This window comes from Salmo salar, chromosome ssa01 (genome assembly GCF_905237065.1).
Source record: "Salmo salar chromosome ssa01, Ssal_v3.1, whole genome shotgun sequence".
In the NCBI taxonomy this organism is placed as follows: Eukaryota; Metazoa; Chordata; class Actinopteri; order Salmoniformes; family Salmonidae; genus Salmo; species Salmo salar.
Window position 1 is genome coordinate 17,389,512 of NC_059442.1, and position 25,186 is coordinate 17,414,697.

Sequence of the window (25,186 nt, forward strand, 5' to 3'; positions counted from 1 at the left end):
GTCTCTGTCTAACAGTCAGAGTCTCAGTCTAGCAGTCAGAGTCTCAGTCTAGTAGACAGTCTCAGTCTAGCAGTCAGAGTGTCAGTCTAGCACCTAGTGTCTCAGTCTAGCAGTCAGAGTCTCAGTTTAGCAGCCAGAGTCTCAGTCTAGCAGTCAGAGTCTCAGTCTAGCAATCAGAGTTTCAGTTTTGCAGCCAGTCTCAGTCTTGCAGTCGGAGTCTCAGTCTTGCAGTCAGAGTCTCAGTCTTGCAGTCAGAGTCTCATTCTAGCAGTCAGAGTCTCAGTCTAGTAGCCAATCTCAGTCTAGCAGCCAGAGTCTCAGTCTAGCAGTCAGTCTCAGTCTCAGTCTAGTAGCCAGAGTCTCAGTCTAGCAGCCAGAGTCTCAGTCTTGCAATCAGAGTCTCAGTCTAGCAGTCAGGGTCTCAGTCTAGCAGTCAGAGTCTCAGTCTAGAGTCAGAGACTCAGTCTAGAAGACAGTCTCAGTCTAGCAGTCAGCGTCTCAGTCTAGCAGTCAGTCTCAGTCTAGCAATCAGAGTCTCAGTCTAGCAGTCAGATTATCAGTCTAGCAGTCAGTCTCAGTCTAGCAGACAGTCTCAGTCTAGCAGTCAGTCTCTGTCTAGCAGCCAGTCTCAGTCTAGCAGTGAGAGTCTCAGTCTAGCAGTCAGGGTCTCAGTCTAGCAGCCAGAGTCTCAGTCTAGCAGTCAGAGACTCAGTCAAGCAGACAGTCTCAGTCTAGCAGTGAGAGTCTCAGTCTAGCAGTCAGGGTCTCAGTCTAGCAGCCAGAGTCTCAGTCTAGCAGTCAGAGTCTCAGTCTAGCAGCCAGAGTCTCAGTCTTGCAGCCAGTGTCTCAGTCTAGCAGTCAGTATCAGTCTCAGTCTAGCAGTCAGCGTCTCAGTCTAGCAGTCAGAGTCTCAGTGTAGCAGTCAGCGTCTCAGTCTAGCAGCCAGAGTCTCAGTCTAGAGTCAGAGACTCAGTCTAGCAGACTGTCTCAGTCTAGCAGTGAGAGTCTCAGTCTAGCAGTCAGGGTCTCAGTCTAGCAGCCAGAGTCTCAGTCTAGCAGACAGAGTCTCAGTCTAGCAGTCAGAGTCTCAGTCTAGCAGCCAGAGTCTCAGTCTAACAGCCAATCTCAGTCTAGCTTTCGGAGTCTCAGTCTAGCAGTCAGAATATCAGTCTAGCAGTCAGTCTCAGTCTAGCAGACAGTCTCAGTCTAGCAGTCGGAGTCTCAGTCTTGCAGTCAGAGTCTCAGTCTAGCAGCCAGAGTCTCAGTCTAGCAGCCAATCTCAGTCTAGCAGTCGGAGTCTCAGTCTAGCAGTCAGAATATCAGTCTAGCAGTCAGTCTCAGTCTAGCAGACAGTCTCAGTCTAGCAGTCAGTCTCAGTCTAGCAGCCAGTCTCAGTCTAGCATTCAGAGTCTCAGTCTAGCAGCCAATCTCAGTCTAGCAGTCGGAGTCTCAGTCTTGCAGTCAGAGTCTCAGTCTAGCAGTCAGAGTCTCAGTCTAGTAGCCAATCTGTCTAGCAGCCAGAGTCTCAGTCCAGCAGTCAGTCTCAGTCTCAGTCTAGCATCCAGAGTCTCAGTCTAGCAGCCAGAGTCTCAGTCCAGCAGTCAGTGTCTCAGTCCAGCAGTCAGTGTCTCAGTCTAGCAGTCAGCGTCTCAGTCTAGCAGTCAGAGTCTCAGTCTAGCAGTCAGATTCTCATTCTAGCAGCCAGTGTCTCAGTCTAGCAGTCAGTCTCAGTCTCAGTCTAGCAGTCAGGGTCTCAGTCTAGCAGCCAGTCTCAGTCTAGCAGTCAGAGTCTCAGTCTAGCAGTCAGAGTCTCAGTCTAGTAGCCAGAGTCTCAGTCTAGCAGCCAATCTCAGTCTAGCAGTCGGAGTCTCAGTCTTGCAGTCAGAGTCTCAGTCTAGCAGCCAGAGTCTCAGTCTAGCTACCAGAGTTTCAGTCTAACAGTCAGTCTCAGTCTCTGTCTAGCAGTCAGAGTCTCAGTCTAGCAGTCAGAGTCTCAGTCTAGTAGACAGTCTCAGTCTAGCAGTCAGAGTGTCAGTCTAGCACCCAGTGTCTCAGTCTAGCAGTCAGAGTCTCAGTTAAGCAGCCAGAGTCTCAGTCTAGCAGTCAGAGTCTCAGTCTAGCAGTCAGAGTCTAAGTCTAGCAATCAGAGTTTCAGTTTTGCAGCCAGTCTCAGTCTTGCAGTCGGAGTCTCAGTCTTGCAGTCAGAGTCTCAGTCTTGCAGTCAGAGTCTCATTCTAGCAGTCAGAGTCTCAGTCTAGTAGCCAATCTCAGTCTAGCAGCCAGAGTCTCAGTCTAGCAGTCAGTCTCAGTCTCAGTCTAGTAGTCAGAGTCTCAGTCTAGCAGCCAGAGTCTCAGTCTTGCAATCAGAGTCTCAGTCTAGCAGTCAGGGTCTCAGTCTAGCAGTCAGAGTCTCAGTCTAGAGTCAGAGACTCAGTCTAGCAGACAGTCTCAGTCTAGCAGTCAGCGTCTCAGTCTAGAAGTCAGTCTCAGTCCAGCAATCAGAGTCTCAGTCTAGCAGTCAGATTATCAGTCTAGCACTCAGTCTCAGTCTAGCAGACAGTCTCAGTCTAGCAGTCAGTCTCAGTCTAGCAGCCAGTCTCAGTCTAGCATTCAGAGTCTCAGTCTAGCAGTCAGCGTCTCAGTCTAGCAGCCAGAGTCTCAGTCTAGAGTCAGAGACTCAGTCTAGCAGACAGTCTCAGTCTAGCAGTGAGAGTCTCAGTCTAGCAGTCAGGGTCTCAGTCTAGCAGCCAGAGTCTCAGTCTAGCAGTCAGAGTCACAGTCTAGCAGAGAGTCTCAGTCTAGCAGTGAGAGTCTCAGTCTAGCAGTCAGGGTCTCAGTCTAGCAGCCAGAGTCTCAGTCTAGAAGTCAGAGTCTCAGTCTAGCAGCCAGAGTCTCAGTCTAGCAGCCAGTGTCTCAGTCTAGCAGTCAGTCTCAGTCTCAGTCTAGCAGTCAGCATCTCAGTCTAGCAGTCAGAGTCTCAGTGTAGCAGTCAGCGTCTCAGTCTAGCAGCCAGAGTCTCAGTCTAGAGTCAGAGACTCAGTCTAGCAGACAGTCTCAGTCTAGCAGTGAGAGTCTCAGTCTAGCAGTCAGGGTCTCAGTCTAGCAACCAGAGTCTCAGTCTAGCAGACAGAGTCTCAGTCTAGCAGTCAGAGTCTCAGTCTAGCAGCCAGAGTCTCAGTCTAACAGCCAATCTCAGTCTAGCAGTCGGAGTCTCAGTCTAGCAGTCAGAATATCAGTCTAGCAGTCTGTCTCAGTCTAGCAGACAGTCTCAGTCTAGCAGTCGGAGTCTCAGTCTTGCAGTCAGAGTCTCAGTCTAGCAGCCAGAGTCTCAGTCTAGCAGTCAGAGTCTCAGTCTAGCAGCCAGAGTCTCAGTCTAGCAGCCAATCTCAGTCTAGCAGTCGGAGTCTCAGTCTAGCAGTCAGAATATCAGTCTAGCAGTCAGTCTCAGTCTAGCAGACAGTCTCAGTCTAGCAGTCAGTCTCAGTCTAGCAGCCAGTCTCAGTCTAGCATTCAGAGTCTCAGTCTAGCAGCCAATCTCAGTCTAGCAGTCGGAGTCTCAGTCTTGCAGTCAGTCTCAGTCTAGCAGTCAGCGTCTCAGTCTAGCAGTCAGAGTCTCAGTCTAGAGTCAGAGACTCAGTCTAGCAGACAGTCTCAGTCTAGCAGTCAGCGTCTCAGTCTAGCAGTCAGTCTCAGTCTAGCAATCAGAGTCTCAGTCTAGCAGTCAGAATATCAGTCTAGCAGTCAGTCTCAGTCTAGCAGACAGTCTCAGTCTAGCAGTCAGTCTCAGTCTAGCAGCCAGTCTCAGTCTAGCATTCAGAGTCTCAGTCTAGCAGTCAGCGTCTCAGTCTAGCAGCCAGAGTCTCAGTCAAGAGTCAGAGACTCAGTCTAGCAGACAGTCTCAGTCTAGCAGTGAGAGTCTCAGTCTAGCAGTCAGGGTCTCAGTCTAGCAGCCAGAGTCTCAGTCTAGCAGTCAGAGTCTCAGTCTAGCAGCCAGAGTCTCAGTCTAGCAGCCAGTGTCTCAGTCTAGCAGTCAGTCTCAGTCTCAGTCTAGCAGTCAGCGTCTCAGTCTAGCAGTCAGAGTCTCAGTGTAGCAGTCAGCGTCTCAGTCTAGCAGACAGAGTCTCAGTCTAGCAGTCAGAGTCTCAGTCTAGCAGCTCAGAGTCTCAGTCTAGCAGTCAGAGTCTCATTCTAGCAGTCAGTGTCTCAGTCTAGCAGCCAAAGTCTCAGTCTAGAGTCAGAGACTCAGTCAAGCAGACAGTCTCAGTCTAGCAGTGAGAGTCTCAGTCTAGCAGTCAGGGTCTCAGTCTAGCAGCCAGAGTCTCAGTCTAGCAGCCAGAGTCTCAGTCTAGCAGCCAGAGTCTCAGTCTAGCAGCCAGTGTCTCAGTCTAGCAGTCAGTCGCAGTCTAGCAGTCAGTCTCAGTCTCAGTCTAGCAGTCAGCGTCTCAGTCTAGCAGTCAGAGTCTCAGTCTAGCAGTCAGAGTCTCAGTCTAGCAGCCAGCGTCTCAGTCTAGCAGCCAACGTCTCAGTCTAGCAGTCAGAGTCTCAATCTAGCAGCCAGAGTCTCAGTCTAGCAGCCAATCTCAGTCTAGCAGTCAGAGTCTCAGTCTAGCAGTCAGAGTCTCAGTCTAGCAGCCAGCGTCTCAGTCTAGCAGCCAATGTCTCAGTCTAGCAGTCAGAGTCTCAATCTAGCAGCCAGAGTCTCAGTCTAGCAGCCAATCTCAGTCTAGCAGTCGGAGTCTCAGTCTTGCAGTCAGAGTCTCAGTCTAGCAGCCAGAGTCTCAGTCTAGCAGCCAGAGTTTCAGTCTAGCAGTCAGTCTCAGTCTCAGTCTAGCAGTCAGAGTCTCAGTCTAACAGCCAGAGTCTCAGACTAGCAGCCAGAGTCTCAGACTAGCAGCCAGAGTCTCAGTCTAGCAGCCACAGTCTCTGTCTAGCAGTCAGAGTCTCAGTCTAGCAGCCAGAGTCTCAGTCTAACAGCCAGAGTCTCAGTCTAGCAGCCAGAGTCTCAGTCTTGCAGTCAGAGTCTCAGTCCAGCAGCCAGAGTCTCAGTCTTGCAGTCAGAGTCTCAGTCTAGCAGCCAGAGTCTCAGTCATGCAGCCACAGTCTCAGTCTAGCAGTCAGAGTCTCTGTCTAGCAGTCAGAGTCTCAGTCTAGTAGCCAATCTCAGTCTAGCAGCCAGAGTCTCAGTCTTGAAGCCACAGTCTCAGTCTAGCAGTCAGAGTCTCTGTCTAGCAGTCAGAGTCTCAGTCTAGTAGCCAATCTCAGTCTAGCAGCCAGAGTCTCAGTCTTGCAGTCAGAGTCTCAGTCTAGCAGTCAGCGTCTCAGTCTAGCAGTCAGAGTCTCAGTCTAGAGTCAGAGACTCAGTCTAGCAGACAGTCTCAGTCTAGCAGTCAGCGTCTCAGTCTAGCAGTCAGTCTCAGTCTAGCAATCAGAGTCTCAGTCTAGCAGTCAGAATATCAGTCTAGCAGTGAGTCTCAGTCTAGCAGACAGTCTCAGTCTAGCAGTCAGTCTCAGTCTAGCAGCCAGTCTCAGTCTAGCATTCAGAGTCTCAGTCTAGCAGTCAGCGTCTCAGTCTAGCAGCCAAAGTCTCAGTCTAGAGTCAGAGACTCAGTCTAGCAGACAGTGTCAGTCTAGCAGTGAGAGTCTCAGTCTAGCAGTCAGGGTCTCAGTCTAGCAGTCAGAGTCTAAGTCTAGCAATCAGAGTTTCAGTTTTGCAGCCAGTCTCAGTCTTGCAGTCGGAGTCTCAGTCTTGCAGTCAGAGTCTCAGTCTTGCAGTCAGAGTCTCATTCTAGCAGTCAGAGTCTCAGTCTAGTAGCCAATCTCAGTCTAGCAGCCAGAGTCTCAGTCTAGCAGTCAGTCTCAGTCTCAGTCTAGTAGTCAGAGTCTCAGTCTAGCAGCCAGAGTCTCAGTCTTGCAATCAGAGTCTCAGTCTAGCAGTCAGGGTCTCAGTCTAGCAGTCAGAGTCTCAGTCTAGAGTCAGAGACTCAGTCTAGCAGACAGTCTCAGTCTAGCAGTCAGCGTCTCAGTCTAGAAGTCAGTCTCAGTCCAGCAATCAGAGTCTCAGTCTAGCAGTCAGATTATCAGTCTAGCACTCAGTCTCAGTCTAGCAGACAGTCTCAGTCTAGCAGTCAGTCTCAGTCTAGCAGCCAGTCTCAGTCTAGCATTCAGAGTCTCAGTCTAGCAGTCAGCGTCTCAGTCTAGCAGCCAGAGTCTCAGTCTAGAGTCAGAGACTCAGTCTAGCAGACAGTCTCAGTCTAGCAGTGAGAGTCTCAGTCTAGCAGTCAGGGTCTCAGTCTAGCAGCCAGAGTCTCAGTCTAGCAGTCAGAGTCACAGTCTAGCAGAGAGTCTCAGTCTAGCAGTGAGAGTCTCAGTCTAGCAGTCAGGGTCTCAGTCTAGCAGCCAGAGTCTCAGTCTAGAAGTCAGAGTCTCAGTCTAGCAGCCAGAGTCTCAGTCTAGCAGCCAGTGTCTCAGTCTAGCAGTCAGTCTCAGTCTCAGTCTAGCAGTCAGCATCTCAGTCTAGCAGTCAGAGTCTCAGTGTAGCAGTCAGCGTCTCAGTCTAGCAGCCAGAGTCTCAGTCTAGGAGTCAGAGACTCAGTCTAGCAGACAGTCTCAGTCTAGCAGTGAGAGTCTCAGTCTAGCAGTCAGGGTCTCAGTCTAGCAACCAGAGTCTCAGTCTAGCAGACAGAGTCTCAGTCTAGCAGTCAGAGTCTCAGTCTAGCAGCCAGAGTCTCAGTCTAACAGCCAATCTCAGTCTAGCAGTCGGAGTCTCAGTCTAGCAGTCAGAATATCAGTCTAGCAGTCTGTCTCAGTCTAGCAGACAGTCTCAGTCTAGCAGTCGGAGTCTCAGTCTTGCAGTCAGAGTCTCAGTCTAGCAGCCAGAGTCTCAGTCTAGCAGTCAGAGTCTCAGTCTAGCAGCCAGAGTCTCAGTCTAGCAGCCAATCTCAGTCTAGCAGTCGGAGTCTCAGTCTAGCAGTCAGAATATCAGTCTAGCAGTCAGTCTCAGTCTAGCAGACAGTCTCAGTCTAGCAGTCAGTCTCAGTCTAGCAGCCAGTCTCAGTCTAGCATTCAGAGTCTCAGTCTAGCAGCCAATCTCAGTCTAGCAGTCGGAGTCTCAGTCTTGCAGTCAGTCTCAGTCTAGCAGTCAGCGTCTCAGTCTAGCAGTCAGAGTCTCAGTCTAGAGTCAGAGACTCAGTCTAGCAGACAGTCTCAGTCTAGCAGTCAGCGTCTCAGTCTAGCAGTCAGTCTCAGTCTAGCAATCAGAGTCTCAGTCTAGCAGTCAGAATATCAGTCTAGCAGTCAGTCTCAGTCTAGCAGACAGTCTCAGTCTAGCAGTCAGTCTCAGTCTAGCAGCCAGTCTCAGTCTAGCATTCAGAGTCTCAGTCTAGCAGTCAGCGTCTCAGTCTAGCAGCCAGAGTCTCAGTCAAGAGTCAGAGACTCAGTCTAGCAGACAGTCTCAGTCTAGCAGTGAGAGTCTCAGTCTAGCAGTCAGGGTCTCAGTCTAGCAGCCAGAGTCTCAGTCTAGCAGTCAGAGTCTCAGTCTAGCAGCCAGAGTCTCAGTCTAGCAGCCAGTGTCTCAGTCTAGCAGTCAGTCTCAGTCTCAGTCTAGCAGTCAGCGTCTCAGTCTAGCAGTCAGAGTCTCAGTGTAGCAGTCAGCGTCTCAGTCTAGCAGACAGAGTCTCAGTCTAGCAGTCAGAGTCTCAGTCTAGCACTCAGAGTCTCAGTCTAGCAGTCAGAGTCTCATTCTAGCAGTCAGTGTCTCAGTCTAGCAGCCAAAGTCTCAGTCTAGAGTCAGAGACTCAGTCAAGCAGACAGTCTCAGTCTAGCAGTGAGAGTCTCAGTCTAGCAGTCAGGGTCTCAGTCTAGCAGCCAGAGTCTCAGTCTAGCAGCCAGAGTCTCAGTCTAGCAGCCAGAGTCTCAGTCTAGCAGCCAGTGTCTCAGTCTAGCAGTCAGTCGCAGTCTAGCAGTCAGTCTCAGTCTCAGTCTAGCAGTCAGCGTCTCAGTCTAGCAGTCAGAGTCTCAGTCTAGCAGTCAGAGTCTCAGTCTAGCAGCCAGCGTCTCAGTCTAGCAGCCAACGTCTCAGTCTAGCAGTCAGAGTCTCAATCTAGCAGCCAGAGTCTCAGTCTAGCAGCCAATCTCAGTCTAGCAGTCAGAGTCTCAGTCTAGCAGTCAGAGTCTCAGTCTAGCAGCCAGCGTCTCAGTCTAGCAGCCAATGTCTCAGTCTAGCAGTCAGAGTCTCAATCTAGCAGCCAGAGTCTCAGTCTAGCAGCCAATCTCAGTCTAGCAGTCGGAGTCTCAGTCTTGCAGTCAGAGTCTCAGTCTAGCAGCCAGAGTCTCAGTCTAGCAGCCAGAGTTTCAGTCTAGCAGTCAGTCTCAGTCTCAGTCTAGCAGTCAGAGTCTCAGTCTAACAGCCAGAGTCTCAGACTAGCAGCCAGAGTCTCAGACTAGCAGCCAGAGTCTCAGTCTAGCAGCCACAGTCTCTGTCTAGCAGTCAGAGTCTCAGTCTAGCAGCCAGAGTCTCAGTCTAACAGCCAGAGTCTCAGTCTAGCAGCCAGAGTCTCAGTCTTGCAGTCAGAGTCTCAGTCTAGCAGCCAGAGTCTCAGTCTTGCAGTCAGAGTCTCAGTCTAGCAGCCAGAGTCTCAGTCATGCAGCCACAGTCTCAGTCTAGCAGTCAGAGTCTCTGTCTAGCAGTCAGAGTCTCAGTCTAGTAGCCAATCTCAGTCTAGCAGCCAGAGTCTCAGTCTTGAAGCCACAGTCTCAGTCTAGCAGTCAGAGTCTCTGTCTAGCAGTCAGAGTCTCAGTCTAGTAGCCAATCTCAGTCTAGCAGCCAGAGTCTCAGTCTTGCAGTCAGAGTCTCAGTCTAGCAGTCAGCGTCTCAGTCTAGCAGTCAGAGTCTCAGTCTAGAGTCAGAGACTCAGTCTAGCAGACAGTCTCAGTCTAGCAGTCAGCGTCTCAGTCTAGCAGTCAGTCTCAGTCTAGCAATCAGAGTCTCAGTCTAGCAGTCAGAATATCAGTCTAGCAGTGAGTCTCAGTCTAGCAGACAGTCTCAGTCTAGCAGTCAGTCTCAGTCTAGCAGCCAGTCTCAGTCTAGCATTCAGAGTCTCAGTCTAGCAGTCAGCGTCTCAGTCTAGCAGCCAAAGTCTCAGTCTAGAGTCAGAGACTCAGTCTAGCAGACAGTGTCAGTCTAGCAGTGAGAGTCTCAGTCTAGCAGTCAGGGTCTCAGTCTAGCAGCCAGAGTCTCAGTCTAGCAGTCAGAGTCTCAGTCTAGCAGCCAGAGTCTCACTCTAGCAGCCTGTGTCTCAGTCTAGCAGTCAGTCGCAGTCTAGCAGTCAGTCTCAATCTCAGTCTAGCAGTCAGAGTCTCAGTCTAGCAGTCAGCGTCTCAGTCTAGCAGTCAGAGTCTCAGTCTAGCAGTCAGAGTCTCAGTCTAGCAGACAGAGTCTCAGTCTAGCAGCCAGCGTCTCAGTCTAGCAGCCAGAGTCTCAGTCTAGCAGCCAGAATCTCAGTCTTGCAGTCAGAGTCTCAGTCTAGCAGCCAGAGTCTCAGTCTTGCAGCCACAGTCTCAGTCTAGCAGTCAGAGTCTCTGTCTAGCAGTCAGAGTCTCAGTCTAGCAGCCAGTGTCTCAGTCTAGCAGTCAGAGTCTCTGTCTAGCAGTCAGAGTCTCAGTCTAGCAGCCAGTGTCTCAGTCTAGCAGTCAGAGTCTCAGTCTAGCAGCCAGAGTCTCAGTCTAGCAGCCAATCTCAGTCTAGCAGTCGGAGTCTCAGTCCTGCAGTCAGAGTCTCAGTCTAGCAGTCAGCGTCTCAGTCTAGCAGTCAGAGTCTCAGTCTAGAGTCAGAGAGTCAGTCTAGCAGACAGTCTCAGTCTAGCAATCAGCGTCTCAGTCTAGCAGTCAGTCTCAGTCTAGCAATCAGAGTCTCAGTCTAGCAGCCAGAGTCTCAGTCTAGCAGCCAGAGTTTCAGTCTAGCAGTCAGTCTCAGTCTCAGTCTAGCAGTCAGAGTCTCAGTCTAGCAGTCAGAGTCTCAGTCTAACAGCCAGAGTCTCAAACTAGCAGCCAGAGTCTCAGTCTAGCAGCCAGAGTTTCAGTCTAGCAGTCAGTCTCAGTCTCAGTCTAACAGCCAGAGTCTCAGACTAGCAGCCAGAGTCTCAGACTAGCAGCCAGAGTCTCAGTCTAGCAGCCACAGTCTCAGTCTAGCAGTCAGAGTCTCAGTCTAGCAGCCAGAGTCTCAGTCTAACAGCCAGAGTCTCAGTCTAGCAGCCAGAGTCTCAGTCTTGCAGTCAGAGTCTCAGTCTAGCAGCCAGAGTCTCAGTCTTGCAGTCAGAGTCTCAGTCTAGCAGCCAGAGTCTCAGTCATGCAGCCACAGTCTCAGTCTAGCAGTCAGAGTCTCTGTCTAGCAGTCAGAGTCTCAGTCTAGTAGCCAATCTCAGTCTAGCAGCCAGAGTCTCAGTCTTGAAGCCACAGTCTCAGTCTAGCAGTCAGAGTCTCTGTCTAGCAGTCAGAGTCTCAGTCTAGTAGCCAATCTCAGTCTAGCAGCCAGAGTCTCAGTCTTGCAGTCAGAGTCTCAGTCTAGCAGTCAGCGTCTCAGTCTAGCAGTCAGAGTCTCAGTCTAGAGTCAGAGACTCAGTCTAGCAGACAGTCTCAGTCTAGCAGTCAGCGTCTCAGTCTAGCAGTCAGTCTCAGTCTAGCAATCAGAGTCTCAGTCTAGCAGTCAGAATATCAGTCTAGCAGTGAGTCTCAGTCTAGCAGACAGTCTCAGTCTAGCAGTCAGTCTCAGTCTAGCAGCCAGGTCTCAGTCTAGCATTCAGAGTCTCAGTCTAGCAGTCAGCGTCTCAGTCTAGCAGCCAAAGTCTCAGACTAGCAGTCAGAGACTCAGTCTAGCAGACAGTCTCAGTCTAGCAGTGAGAGTCTCAGTCTAGCAGTCAGGGTCTCAGTCTAGCAGCCAGAGTCTCAGTCTAGCAGTCAGAGTCTCAGTCTAGCAGCCAGAGTCTCAGCTCTAGCAGCCAGTGTCTCAGTCTAGCAGTCAGTCGCAGTCTAGCAGTCAGTCTCAATCTCAGTCTAGCAGTCAGAGTCTCAGTCTAGCAGTCAGCGTCTCAGTCTAGCAGTCAGAGTCTCAGTCTAGCAGTCAGAGTCTCAGTCTAGCAGACAGAGTCTCAGTCTAGCAGCCAGCGTCTCAGTCTAGCAGCCAGAGTCTCAGTCTAGCAGCCAGAATCTCAGTCTTGCAGTCAGAGTCTCAGTCTAGCAGCCAGAGTCTCAGTCTTGCAGCCACAGTCTCAGTCTAGCAGTCAGAGTCTCTGTCTAGCAGTCAGAGTCTCAGTCTAGCAGCCAGTGTCTCAGTCTAGCAGTCAGAGTCTCAGTCTAGCAGCCAGAGTCTCAGTCTAGCAGCCAATCTCAGTCTAGCAGTCGGAGTCTCAGTCCTGCAGTCAGAGTCTCAGTCTAGCAGTCAGCGTCTCAGTCTAGCAGTCAGAGTCTCAGTCTAGAGTCAGAGACTCAGTCTAGCAGACAGTCTCAGTCTAGCAATCAGCGTCTCAGTCTAGCAGTCAGTCTCAGTCTAGCAATCAGAGTCTCAGTCTAGCAGCCAGAGTCTCAGTCTAGCAGCCAGAGTTTCAGTCTAGCAGTCAGTCTCAGTCTCAGTCTAGCAGTCAGAGTCTCAGTCTAGCAGTCAGAGTCTCAGTCTAACAGCCAGAGTCTCAAACTAGCAGCCAGAGTCTCAGTCTAGCAGCCAGAGTTTCAGTCTAGCAGTCAGTCTCAGTCTCAGTCTAGCAGTCAGAGTCTCAGTCTAACAGCCAGAGTCTCAGACTAGCAGCCAGAGTCTCAGTCTAGCAGCCAGAGTCTCAGTCTAGCAGCCAGAGTTTCAGTCTAGCAGTCAGTCTCAGTCTCAGTCTAGCAGTCAGAGTCTCAGTCTAACAGCCAGAGTCTCAGACTAGCAGCCAGAGTCTCAGACTAGCAGCCAGAGTCTCAGTCTAGCAGCCACAGTCTCTGTCTAGCAGTCAGAGTCTCAGTCTAGCAGCCAGAGTCTCAGTCTAACAGCCAGAGTCTCAGTCTAGCAGCCAGAGTCTCAGTCTTGCAGTCAGAGTCTCAGTCTAGCAGCCAGAGTCTCAGTCTTGCAGTCAGAGTCTCAGTCTAGCAGCCAGAGTCTCAGTCATGCAGCCACAGTCTCAGTCTAGCAGTCAGAGTCTCTGTCTAGCAGTCAGAGTCTCAGTCTAGTAGCCAATCTCAGTCTAGCAGCCAGAGTCTCAGTCTTGAAGCCACAGTCTCAGTCTAGCAGTCAGAGTCTCTGTCTAGCAGTCAGAGTCTCAGTCTAGTAGCCAATCTCAGTCTAGCAGCCAGAGTCTCAGTCTTGCAGTCAGAGTCTCAGTCTAGCAGTCAGCGTCTCAGTCTAGCAGTCAGAGTCTCAGTCTAGAGTCAGAGACTCAGTCTAGCAGACAGTCTCAGTCTAGCAGTCAGCGTCTCAGTCTAGCAGTCAGTCTCAGTCTAGCAATCAGAGTCTCAGTCTAGCAGTCAGAATATCAGTCTAGCAGTGAGTCTCAGTCTAGCAGACAGTCTCAGTCTAGCAGTCAGGTCTCAGTCTAGCAGCCAGTCTCAGTCTAGCAGTCAGAGTCTCAGTCTAGCAGTCAGCGTCTCAGTCTAGCAGCCAAAGTCTCAGTCTAGAGTCAGAGACTCAGTCTAGCAGACAGTGTCAGTCTAGCAGTGAGAGTCTCAGTCTAGCAGTCAGGGTCTCAGTCTAGCAGTCAGAGTCTCAGTCTAGCAATCAGAGTTTCAGTTTTGCAGCCAGTCTCAGTCTTGCAGTCGGAGTCTCAGTCTTGCAGTCAGAGTCTCAGTCTAGCAGTCAGAGTCTCAGTCTAGCAGTCAGAGTCTCAGTCTAGTAGCCAATCTCAGTCTAGCAGCCAGAGTCTCAGTCTAGCAGTCAGTCTCAGTCTCAGTCTAGTAGTCAGAGTCTCAGTCTAGCAGCCAGAGTCTCTGTCTTGCAGTCTAGCTCTAGCAGTCAGGGTCTCAGTCTAGCAGTCAGAGTCTCAGTCTAGAGTCAGAGACTCAGTCTAGCAGACAGTCTCAGTCTAGCAGTCAGCGTCTCAGTCTAGCAGTCAGTCTCAGTCCAGCAATCAGAGTCTCAGTCTAGCAGTCAGATTATCAGTCTAGCACTCAGTCTCAGTCTAGCAGACAGTCTCAGTCTAGCAGTCAGTCTCTGTCTAGCAGCCAGTCTCAGTCTAGCATTCAGAGTCTCAGTCTAGCAGTCAGCGTCTCAGTCTAGCAGCCAGAGTCTCAGTCTAGAGTCAGAGACTCAGTCTAGCAGACAGTCTCAGTCTAGCAGTGAGAGTCTCAGTCTAGCAGTCAGGGTCTCAGTCTAGCAGCCAGAGTCTCAGTCTAGCAGTCAGAGTCTCAGTCTAGCAGAGAGTCTCAGTCTAGCAGTGAGAGTCTCAGTCTAGCAGTCAGGGTCTCAGTCTAGCAGCCAGAGTCTCAGTCTAGAAGTCAGAGTCTCAGTCTAGCAGCCAGAGTCTCAGTCTAGCAGCCAGTGTCTCAGTCTAGCAGTCAGTCTCAGTCTCAGTCTAGCAGTCAGCGTCTCAGTCTAGCAGTCAGAGTCTCAGTGTAGCAGTCAGCGTCTCAGTCTAGCAGCCAGAGTCTCAGTCTAGAGTCAGAGACTCAGTCTAGCAGACAGTCTCAGTCTAGCAGTGAGAGTCTCAGTCTAGCAGTCAGGGTCTCAGTCTAGCAGCCAGAGTCTCAGTCTAGCAGACAGAGTCTCAGTCTAGCAGTCAGAGTCTCAGTCTAGCAGCCAGAGTCTCAGTCTAACAGCCAATCTCAGTCTAGCAGTCGGAGTCTCAGTCTAGCAGTCAGAATATCAGTCTAGCAGTCAGTCTCAGTCTAGCAGACAGTCTCAGTCTAGCAGTCGGAGTCTCAGTCTTGCAGTCAGAGTCTCAGTCTAGCAGCCAGAGTCTCAGTCTAGCAGTCAGAGTCTCAGTCTAGCAGCCAGAGTCTCAGTCTAGCAGCCAATCTCAGTCTAGCAGTCGGAGTCTCAGTCTAGCAGTCAGAATATCAGTCTAGCAGTCAGTCTCAGTCTAGCAGACAGTCTCAGTCTAGCAGTCAGTCTCAGTCTAGCAGCCAGTCTCAGTCTAGCATTCAGAGTCTCAGTCTAGCAGCCAATCTCAGTCTAGCAGTCGGAGTCTCAGTCTTGCAGTCAGTCTCAGTCTAGCAGTCAGCGTCTCAGTCTAGCAGTCAGAGTCTCAGTCTAGAGTCAGAGACTCAGTCTAGCAGACAGTCTCAGTCTAGCAGTCAGCGTCTCAGTCTAGCAGTCAGTCTCAGTCTAGCAATCAGAGTCTCAGTCTAGCAGTCAGAATATCAGTCTAGCAGTCAGTCTCAGTCTAGCAGACAGTCTCAGTCTAGCAGTCAGTCTCAGTCTAGCAGCCAGTCTCAGTCTAGCATTCAGAGTCTCAGTCTAGCAGTCAGCGTCTCAGTCTAGCAGCCAGAGTCTCAGTCAAGAGTCAGAGACTCAGTCTAGCAGACAGTCTCAGTCTAGCAGTGAGAGTCTCAGTCTAGCAGTCAGGGTCTCAGTCTAGCAGCCAGAGTCTCAGTCTAGCAGTCAGAGTCTCAGTCTAGCAGCCAGAGTCTCAGTCTAGCAGCCAGTGTCTCAGTCTAGCAGTCAGTCTCAGTCTCAGTCTAGCAGTCAGCGTCTCAGTCTAGCAGTCAGAGTCTCAGTGTAGCAGTCAGCGTCTCAGTCTAGCAGACAGAGTCTCAGTCTAGCAGTCAGAGTCTCAGTCTAGCACTCAGAGTCTCAGTCTAGCAGTCAGAGTCTCATTCTAGCAGTCAGTGTCTCAGTCTAGCAGCCAAAGTCTCAGTCTAGAGTCAGAGACTCAGTCAAGCAGACAGTCTCAGTCTAGCAGTGAGAGTCTCAGTCTAGCAGTCAGGGTCTCAGTCTAGCAGCCAGAGTCTCAGTCTAGCAGCCAGAGTCTCAGTCTAGCAGCCAGAGTCTCAGTCTAGCAGCCAGTGTCTCAGTCTAGCAGTCAGTCGCAGTCTAGCAGTCAGTCTCAGTCTCAGTCTAGCAGTCAGCGTCTCAGTCTAGCAGTCAGAGTCTCAGTCTAGCAGTCAGAGTCTCAGTCTAGCAGCCAGCGTCTCAGTCTAGCAGCCAACGTCTCAGTCTAGCAGTCAGAGTCTCAATCTAGCAGCCAGAGTCTCAGTCTAGCAGCCAATCTCAGTCTAGCAGTCAGAGTCTCAGTCTAGCAGTCAGAGTCTCAGTCTAGCAGCCAGCGTCTCAGTCTAGCAGCCAATGTCTCAGTCTAGCAGTCAGAGTCTCAGTCTAGCAGCCAGAGTCTCAGTCTAGCAGCCAATCTCAGTCTAGCAGTCGGAGTCTCAGTCTTGCAGTCAGAGTCTCAGTCTAGCAGCCAGAGTCTCAGTCTAGCAGCCAGAGTTTCAGTCTAGCAGTCAGTCTCAGTCTCAGTCTAGCAGTCAGAGTCTCAGTCTAACAGCCAGAGTCTCAGACTAGCAGCCAGAGTCTCAGACTAGCAGCCAGAGTCTCAGTCTAGCAGCCACAGTCTCTGTCTAGCAGTCAGAGTCTCAGTCTAGCAGCCAGAGTCTCAGTCTAACAGCCAGAGTCTCAGTCTAGCAGCCAGAGTCTCAGTCTTGCAGTCAGAGTCTCAGTCTAGCAGCCAGAGTCTCAGTCTTGCAGTCAGAGTCTCAGTCTAGCAGCCAGAGTCTCAGTCATGCAGCCACAGTCTCAGTCTAGCAGTCAGAGTCTCTGTCTAGCAGTCAGAGTCTCAGTCTAGTAGCCAATCTCAGTCTAGCAGCCAGAGTCTCAGTCTTGAAGCCACAGTCTCAGTCTAGCAGTCAGAGTCTCTGTCTAGCAGTCAGAGTCTCAGTCTAGTAGCCAATCTCAGTCTAGCAGCCAGAGTCTCAGTCTTGCAGTCAGAGTCTCAGTCTAGCAGTCAGCGTCTCAGTCTAGCAGTCAGAGTCTCAGTCTAGAGTCAGAGACTCAGTCTAGCAGACAGTCTCAGTCTAGCAGTCAGCGTCTCAGTCTAGCAGTCAGTCTCAGTCTAGCAATCAGAGTCTCAGTCTAGCAGTCAGAATATCAGTCTAGCAGTGAGTCTCAGTCTAGCAGACAGTCTCAGTCTAGCAGTCAGTCTCAGTCTAGCAGCCAGTCTCAGTCTAGCATTCAGAGTCTCAGTCTAGCAGTCAGCGTCTCAGTCTAGCAGCCAAAGTCTCAGTCTAGAGTCAGAGACTCAGTCTAGCAGACAGTGTCAGTCTAGCAGTGAGAGTCTCAGTCTAGCAGTCAGGGTCTCAGTCTAGCAGCCAGAGTCTCAGTCTAGCAGTCAGAGTCTCAGTCTAGCAGCCAGAGTCTCACTCTAGCAGCCTGTGTCTCAGTCTAGCAGTCAGTCGCAGTCTAGCAGTCAGTCTCAATCTCAGTCTAGCAGTCAGAGTCTCAGTCTAGCAGTCAGCGTCTCAGTCTAGCAGTCAGAGTCTCAGTCTAGCAGTCAGAGTCTCAGTCTAGCAGACAGAGTCTCAGTCTAGCAGCCAGCGTCTCAGTCTAGCAGCCAGAGTCTCAGTCTAGCAGCCAGAATCTCAGTCTTGCAGTCAGAGTCTCAGTCTAGCAGCCAGAGTCTCAGTCTTGCAGCCACAGTCTCAGTCTAGCAGTCAGAGTCTCTGTCTAGCAGTCAGAGTCTCAGTCTAGCAGCCAGTGTCTCAGTCTAGCAGTCAGAGTCTCTGTCTAGCAGTCAGAGTCTCAGTCTAGCAGCCAGTGTCTCAGTCTAGCAGTCAGAGTCTCAGTCTAGCAGCCAGAGTCTCAGTCTAGCAGCCAAGTCTCAGTCTAGCAGTCGGAGTCTCAGTCCTGCAGTCAGAGTCTCAGTCTAGCAGTCAGCGTCTCAGTCTAGCAGTCAGAGTCTCAGTCTAGAGTCAGAGAGTCAGTCTAGCAGACAGTCTCAGTCTAGCAATCAGCGTCTCAGTCTAGCAGTCAGTCTCAGTCTAGCAATCAGAGTCTCAGTCTAGCAGCCAGAGTCTCAGTCTAGCAGCCAGAGTTTCAGTCTAGCAGTCAGTCTCAGTCTCAGTCTAGCAGTCAGAGTCTCAGTCTAGCAGTCAGAGTCTCAGTCTAACAGCCAGAGTCTCAAACTAGCAGCCAGAGTCTCAGTCTAGCAGCCAGAGTTTCAGTCTAGCAGTCAGTCTCAGTCTCAGTCTAACAGCCAGAGTCTCAGACTAGCAGCCAGAGTCTCAGACTAGCAGCCAGAGTCTCAGTCTAGCAGCCACAGTCTCTGTCTAGCAGTCAGAGTCTCAGTCTAGCAGCCAGAGTCTCAGTCTAACAGCCAGAGTCTCAGTCTAGCAGCCAGAGTCTCAGTCTTGCAGTCAGAGTCTCAGTCTAGCAGCCAGAGTCTCAGTCTTGCAGTCAGAGTCTCAGTCTAGCAGCCAGAGTCTCAGTCATGCAGCCACAGTCTCAGTCTAGCAGTCAGAGTCTCTGTCTAGCAGTCAGAGTCTCAGTCTAGTAGCCAATCTCAGTCTAGCAGCCAGAGTCTCAGTCTTGAAGCCACAGTCTCAGTCTAGCAGTCAGAGTCTCTGTCTAGCAGTCAGAGTCTCAGTCTAGTAGCCAATCTCAGTCTAGCAGCCAGAGTCTCAGTCTTGCAGTCAGAGTCTCAGTCTAGCAGTCAGCGTCTCAGTCTAGCAGTCAGAGTCTCAGTCTAGAGTCAGAGACTCAGTCTAGCAGACAGTCTCAGTCTAGCAGTCAGCGTCTCAGTCTAGCAGTCAGTCTCAGTCTAGCAATCAGAGTCTCAGTCTAGCAGTCAGAATATCAGTCTAGCAGTGAGTCTCAGTCTAGCAGACAGTCTCAGTCTAGCAGTCAGTCTCAGTCTAGCAGCCAGTCTCAGTCTAGCATTCAGAGTCTCAGTCTAGCAGTCAGCGTCTCAGTCTAGCAGCCAAAGTCTCAGTCTAGAGTCAGAGACTCAGTCTAGCAGACAGTGTCAGTCTAGCAGTGAGAGTCTCAGTCTAGCAGTCAGGGTCTCAGTCTAGCAGCCAGAGTCTCAGTCTAGCAGTCAGAGTCTCAGTCTAGCAGCCAGAGTCTCACTCTAGCAGCCTGTGTCTCAGTCTAGCAGTCAGTCGCAGTCTAGCAGTCAGTCTCAATCTCAGTCTAGCAGTCAGAGTCTCAGTCTAGCAGTCAGCGTCTCAGTCTAGCAGTCAGAGTCTCAGTCTAGCAGTCAGAGTCTCAGTCTAGCAGACAGAGTCTCAGTCTAGCAGCCAGCGTCTCAGTCTAGCAGCCAGAGTCTCAGTCTAGCAGCCAGAATCTCAGTCTTGCAGTCAGAGTCTCAGTCTAGCAGCCAGAGTCTCAGTCTTGCAGCCACAGTCTCAGTCTAGCAGTCAGAGTCTCTGTCTAGCAGTCAGAGTCTCAGTCTAGCAGCCAGTGTCTCAGTCTAGCAGTCAGAGTCTCAGTCTAGCAGCCAGAGTCTCAGTCTAGCAGCCAATCTCAGTCTAGCAGTCGGAGTCTCAGTCCTGCAGTCAGAGTCTCAGTCTAGCAGTCAGCGTCTCAGTCTAGCAGTCAGAGTCTCAGTCTAGAGTCAGAGAGTCAGTCTAGCAGACAGTCTCAGTCTAGCAATCAGCGTCTCAGTCTAGCAGTCAGTCTCAGTCTAGCAATCAGAGTCTCAGTCTAGCAGCCAGAGTCTCAGTCTAGCAGCCAGAGTTTCAGTCTAGCAGTCAGTCTCAGTCTCAGTCTAGCAGTCAGAGTCTCAGTCTAGCAGTCAGAGTCTCAGTCTAACAGCCAGAGTCTCAAACTAGCAGCCAGAGTCTCAGTCTAGCAGCCAGAGTTTCAGTCTAGCAGTCAGTCTCAGTCTCAGTCTAGCAGTCAGAGTCTCAGTCTAACAGCCAGAGTCTCAGACTAGCAGCCAGAGTTTCAGTCTAACAGCCAGAGTCTCAGTCTAGCAGCCACAGTGTCTGTCTAGCAGTCAGAGTCTCAGTCTAGCAGCCAGAGTCTCAGTCTAGCAGCCAGAGTCTCAGTCTAACATCCAGAGTCTCAGTCTAGCAGCCAGAGTCTCAGTCTTGCAGTCAGAGTCTCAGTCTAGCAGCCAGAGTCTCAGTCTTGCAGCCACAGTCTCAGTCTAGCAGTCAGAGTCTCTGTCTAGCAGTCAGAGTCTCTGTCTAGCAGTCAGAGTCTCAGTCTAGCAGCCAATCTCAGTCTAGCAGTCGGAGTCTCAGTCTTGCAGTCAGAGTCTCAGTCTAGCAGCCAGAGTCTCAGTCTAGCAGCCAGAGTTTCAGTCTAGCAGTCATTCTCAGTCTCAGACTAGCAGCCAGAGTCTCAGTCTAACAGCCAGAGTCTCAGTCTAGCAGCCACAGTCTCCGTCTAGCAGTCAGAGTCTCAGTCTAGCAGCCAGAGTCTCAGTCTAGCAGCCACAGTCTCAGTCTAACAACCAGAGTCTCAGTCTAGCAGCCAGAGTCTCAGTCTTGCAGTCAGAGTCTCAGTCTAGCAGCCAGAGTCTCAGTCTTGCAGCCACAGTCTCAGTCTAGCAGTCAGAGTCTCTGTCTAGCAGTCAGAGTCTCAGTCTAGCAGCCAGAGTCTCAGTCTAGCAGCCAATCTCAGTCTTGCAGTCGGAGTCTCAGTCTTGCAGTCAGAGTCTCAGTCTAGCAGTCAGCGTCTCAGTCTAGCAGTCAGAGTCTCAGTCTAGAGTCAGAGTCTCAGTCTAGCAGCCAGAGTTTCAGTCTAGCAGTCAGTCTCAGTCTCAGTCTAGCAGTCAGAGTCTCAGTCTAACAGCCAGAGTCTCAGACTAGCAGCCAGAGTTTCAGTCTAACAGCCAGAGTCTCAGTCTAGCAGCCACAGTGTGTGTCTAGCAGTCAGAGTCTCAGTCTAGCAGCCAGAGTCTCAGTCTAGCAGCCAGAGTCTCAGTCTAACATCCAGAGTCTCAGTCTAGCAGCCAGAGTCTCAGTCTTGCAGTCAGAGTCTCAGTCTAGCAGCCAGAGTCTCAGTCTTGCAGCCACAGTCTCAGTCTAGCAGTCAGAGTCTCTGTCTAGCAGTCAGAGTCTCAGTCTAGCAGCCAGAATCTCAGTCTAGCAGCCAATCTCAGTCTAGCAGTCGGAGTCTCAGTCTTGCAGTCAGAGTCTCAGTCTAGCAGCCAGAGTCTCAGTCTAGCAGCCAGAGTTTCAGTCTAGCAGTCAGTCTCAGTCTCAGACTAGCAGCCAGAGTCTCAGTCTAACAGCCAGAGTCTCAGTCTAGCAGCCACAGTCTCCGTCTAGCAGTCAGAGTCTCAGTCTAGCAGCCAGAGTCTCAGTCTAGCAGCCACAGTCTCAGTCTAACAACCAGAGTCTCAGTCTAGCAGCCAGAGTCTCAGACTTGCAGTCAGAGTCTCAGTCTAGCAGCCAGAGTCTCAGTCTTGCAGCCACAGTCTCAGTCTAGCAGTCAGAGTCTCTGTCTAGCAGTCAGAGTCTCAGTCTAGCAGCCAGAGTCTCAGTCTAGCAGCCAATCTCAGTCTAGCAGTCGGAGTCTCAGTCTTGCAGTCAGAGTCTCAGTCTAGCAGTCAACGTCTCAGTCTAGCAGTCAGAGTCTCAGTCTAGAGTCAGAGACTCAGTCTAGCAGACAGTCTCAGTCTAGCAGTCAGCGTCTCAGTCTAGCAGTCAGCGTCTCAGTCTAGCAGTCAGAGACTCAGTCTAGCAGACAGTCTCAGTCTAGCAGCCAGAGTCTCAGTCTAACAGCCAGAGTCTCAGTCTAGCAGCCAGAGTCTCAGTCTAGCAGTCAGAGTCTCTGTCTAGCAGTCTGAGTCTCAGTCTAGCAGCCAGTGTCTCAGTCTAGCAGCCAGTTTCTCAGTCTAGCAGTCAGAGTCTCAGTCTAGAGTCAGAGACTCAGTCTAGCAGACAGTCTCAGTCTAGCAGTCAGCGTCTCAGTCTAGCAGTCAGCGTCTCAGTCTAGCAGTCAGAGTCTCAGTCTAGAGTCAGAGACTCAGTCTAGCAGACAGTCTCAGTCTAGCAGCCAGAGTCTCAGTCTAACAGCCAGAGTCTCAGTCTTGCAGCCACAGTCTCAGTCTTGCAGTCAGAGTCTCAGTCTAGCAGCCAGAGTCTCAGTCTAGCAGTCAGAGTCTCAGTCTAGCAGCCAGAGTCTCAGTCTAGCAGCCAATCTCAGTCTAGCAGTCGGAGTCTCAGTCTAGCAGTCAGAATATCAGTCTAGCAGTCAGTCTCAGTCTAGCAGACAGTCTCAGTCTAGCAGTCAGTCTCAGTCTAGCAGCCAGTCTCAGTCTAGCATTCAGAGTCTCAGTCTAGCAGCCAATCTCAGTCTAGCAGTCGGAGTCTCAGTCTTGCAGTCAGTCTCAGTCTAGCAGTCAGCGTCTCAGTCTAGCAGTCAGAGTCTCAGTCTAGAGTCAGAGACTCAGTCTAGCAGACAGTCTCAGTCTAGCAGTCAGCGTCTCACTCTAGCAGTCAGTCTCAGTCTAGCAATCATAGTCTCAGTCTAGCAGTCAGAATATCAGTCTAGCAGTCAGTCTCAGTCTAGCAGACAGTCTCAGTCTAGCAGTCAGTCTCAGTCTAGCAGCCAGTCTCAGTCTAGCATTCAGAGTCTCAGTCTAGCAGTCAGCGTCTCAGTCTAGCAGCCAGAGTCTCAGTCAAGAGTCAGAGACTCAGTCTAGCAGACAGTCTCAGTCTAGCAGTGAGAGTCTCAGTCTAGCAGTCAGGGTCTCAGTCTAGCAGCCAGAGTCTCAGTCTAGCAGTCAGAGTCTCAGTCTAGCAGCCAGAGTCTCAGTCTAGCAGCCAGTGTCTCAGTCTAGCAGTCAGTCTCAGTCTCAGTCTAGCAGTCAGCGTCTCAGTCTAGCAGTGAGAGTCTCAGTCTAGCAGTCAGGGTCTCAGTCTAGCAGCCAGAGTCTCAGTCTAGCAGACAGAGTCTCAGTCTAGCAGTCAGAGTCTCAGTCTAGCAGCCAGAGTCTCAGTCTAGCAGCCAAGTCTCAGTCTAGCAGTCAGAGTCTCAGTCTAGCAGTCAGAATCTCAGTCTAGCAGTCAGAGTCTCAGTCTAGCAGCCGAGTCTCAGTCTAGCAGTCAGAGTCTCAGTCTTGCAGTCAGAGTCTCAGTCTAGCAGCCAGAGTCTCAGTCTAGCAGTCAGAGTCTCAGTCTAGCAGCCAGAGTCTCAGTCTAGCAGCCAATCTCAGTCTAGCAGTCGGAGTCTCAGTCTAGCAGTCAGAATATCAGTCTAGCAGTCAGTCTCAGTCTAGCAGACGGTCTCAGTCTAGCAGTCAGTCTCAGTCTAGCAGCCAGGTCTCAGTCTAGCATTCAGAGTCTCAGTCTAGCAGCCAATCTCAGTCTAGCAGTCGGAGTCTCAGTCTTGCAGTCAGTCTCAGTCTAGCAGTCAGCGTCTCAGTCTAGCAGTCAGAGTCTCAGTCTAGAGTCAGAGACTCAGTCTAGCAGACAGTCTCAGTCTAGCAGTCAGCGTCTCAGTCTAGCAGTCAGTCTCAGTCTAGCAATCAGAGTCTCAGTCTAGCAGTCAGAATATCAGTCTAGCAGTCAGTCTCAGTCTAGCAGACAGTCTCAGTCTAGCAGTCAGTCTCAGTCTAGCAGCCAGTCTCAGTCTAGCATTCAGAGTCTCAGTCTAGCAGTCAGCGTCTCAGTCTAGCAGCCAGAGTCTCAGTCAAGAGTCAGAGACTCAGTCTAGCAGACAGTCTCAGTCTAGCAGTGAGAGTCTCAGTCTAGCAGTCAGGGTCTCAGTCTAGCAGCCAGAGTCTCAGTCTAGCAGTCAGAGTCTCAGTCTAGCAGCCAGAGTCTCAGTCTAGCAGCCAGTGTCTCAGTCTAGCAGTCAGTCTCAGTCTCAGTCTAGCAGTCAGCGTCTCAGTCTAGCAGTCAGAGTCTCAGTGTAGCAGTCAGCGTCTCAGTCTAGCAGACAGAGTCTCAGTCTAGCAGTCAGAGTCTCAGTCTAGCAGTCAGAGTCTCAGTCTAGCAGTCAGAGTCTCATTCTAGCAGTCAGTGTCTCAGTCTAGCAGCCAAAGTCTCAGTCTAGAGTCAGAGACTCAGTCAAGCAGACAGTCTCAGTCTAGCAGTGAGAGTCTCAGTCTAGCAGTCAGGGTCTCAGTCTAGCAGCCAGAGTCTCAGTCTAGCAGCCAGAGTCTCAGTCTAGCAGCCAGAGTCTCAGTCTAGCAGCCAGTGTCTCAGTCTAGCAGTCAGTCGCAGTCTAGCAGTCAGTCTCAGTCTAGCAGTCAGCGTCTCAGTCTAGCAGTCAGAGTCTCAGTCTAGCAGTCAGAGTCTCAGTCTAGCAGCCAGCGTCTCAGTCTAGCAGCCAACGTCTCAGTCTAGCAGTCAGAGTCTCAGTCTAGCAGCCAGAGTCTCAGTCTAGCAGCCAATCTCAGTCTAGCAGTCAGAGTCTCAGTCTAGCAGTCAGAGTCTCAGTCTAGCAGCCAGCGTCTCAGTCTAGCAGCCAATGTCTCAGTCTAGCAGTCAGAGTCTCAATCTAGCAGCCAGAGTCTCAGTCTAGCAGCCAATCTCAGTCTAGCAGTCGGAGTCTCAGTCTTGCAGTCAGAGTCTCAGTCTAGCAGCCAGAGTCTCAGTCTAGCAGCCAGAGTTTCAGTCTAGCAGTCAGTCTCAGTCTCAGTCTAGCAGTCAGAGTCTCAGTCTAACAGCCAGAGTCTCAGACTAGCAGCCAGAGTCTCAGACTAGCAGCCAGAGTCTCAGTCTAGCAGCCACAGTCTCTGTCTAGCAGTCAGAGTCTCAGTCTAGCAGCCAGAGTCTCAGTCTAACAGCCAGAGTCTCAGTCTAGCAGCCAGAGTCTCAGTCTTGCAGTCAGAGTCTCAGTCTAGCAGCCAGAGTCTCAGTCTTGCAGTCAGAGTCTCAGTCTAGCAGCCAGAGTCTCAGTCATGCAGCCACAGTCTCAGTCTAGCAGTCAGAGTCTCTGTCTAGCAGTCAGAGTCTCAGTCTAGTAGCCAATCTCAGTCTAGCAGCCAGAGTCTCAGTCTTGAAGCCACAGTCTCAGTCTAGCAGTCAGAGTCTCAGTCTAGTAGCCAATCTCAGTCTAGCAGCCAGAGTCTCAGTCTTGCAGTCAGAGTCTCAGTCTAGCAGTCAGCGTCTCAGTCTAGCAGTCAGAGTCTCAGTCTAGAGTCAGAGACTCAGTCTAGCAGACAGTCTCAGTCTAGCAGTCAGCGTCTCAGTCTAGCAGTCAGTCTCAGTCTAGCAATCAGAGTCTCAGTCTAGCAGTCAGAATATCAGTCTAGCAGTGAGTCTCAGTCTAGCAGACAGTCTCAGTCTAGCAGTCAGTCTCAGTCTAGCAGCCAGTCTCAGTCTAGCATTCAGAGTCTCAGTCTAGCAGTCAGCGTCTCAGTCTAGCAGCCAAAGTCTCAGTCTAGAGTCAGAGACTCAGTCTAGCAGACAGTGTCAGTCTAGCAGTGAGAGTCTCAGTCTAGCAGTCAGGGTCTCAGTCTAGCAGCCAGAGTCTCAGTCTAGCAGTCAGAGTCTCAGTCTAGCAGCCAGAGTCTCACTCTAGCAGCCTGTGTCTCAGTCTAGCAGTCAGTCGCAGTCTAGCAGTCAGTCTCAATCTCAGTCTAGCAGTCAGAGTCTCAGTCTAGCAGTCAGCGTCTCAGTCTAGCAGTCAGAGTCTCAGTCTAGCAGTCAGAGTCTCAGTCTAGCAGACAGAGTCTCAGTCTAGCAGCCAGCGTCTCAGTCTAGCAGCCAGAGTCTCAGTCTAGCAGCCAGAATCTCAGTCTTGCAGTCAGAGTCTCAGTCTAGCAGCCAGAGTCTCAGTCTTGCAGCCACAGTCTCAGTCTAGCAGTCAGAGTCTCTGTCTAGCAGTCAGAGTCTCAGTCTAGCAGCCAGTGTCTCAGTCTAGCAGTCAGAGTCTCAGTCTAGCAGCCAGAGTCTCAGTCTAGCAGCCAATCTCAGTCTAGCAGTCGGAGTCTCAGTCCTGCAGTCAGAGTCTCAGTCTAGCAGTCAGCGTCTCAGTCTAGCAGTCAGAGTCTCAGTCTAGAGTCAGAGAGTCAGTCTAGCAGACAGTCTCAGTCTAGCAATCAGCGTCTCAGTCTAGCAGTCAGTCTCAGTCTAGCAATCAGAGTCTCAGTCTAGCAGCCAGAGTCTCAGTCTAGCAGCCAGAGTTTCAGTCTAGCAGTCAGTCTCAGTCTCAGTCTAGCAGTCAGAGTCTCAGTCTAGCAGTCAGAGTCTCAGTCTAACAGCCAGAGTCTCAAACTAGCAGCCAGAGTCTCAGTCTAGCAGCCAGAGTTTCAGTCTAGCAGTCAGTCTCAGTCTCAGTCTAGCAGTCAGAGTCTCAGTCTAACAGCCAGAGTCTCAGACTAGCAGC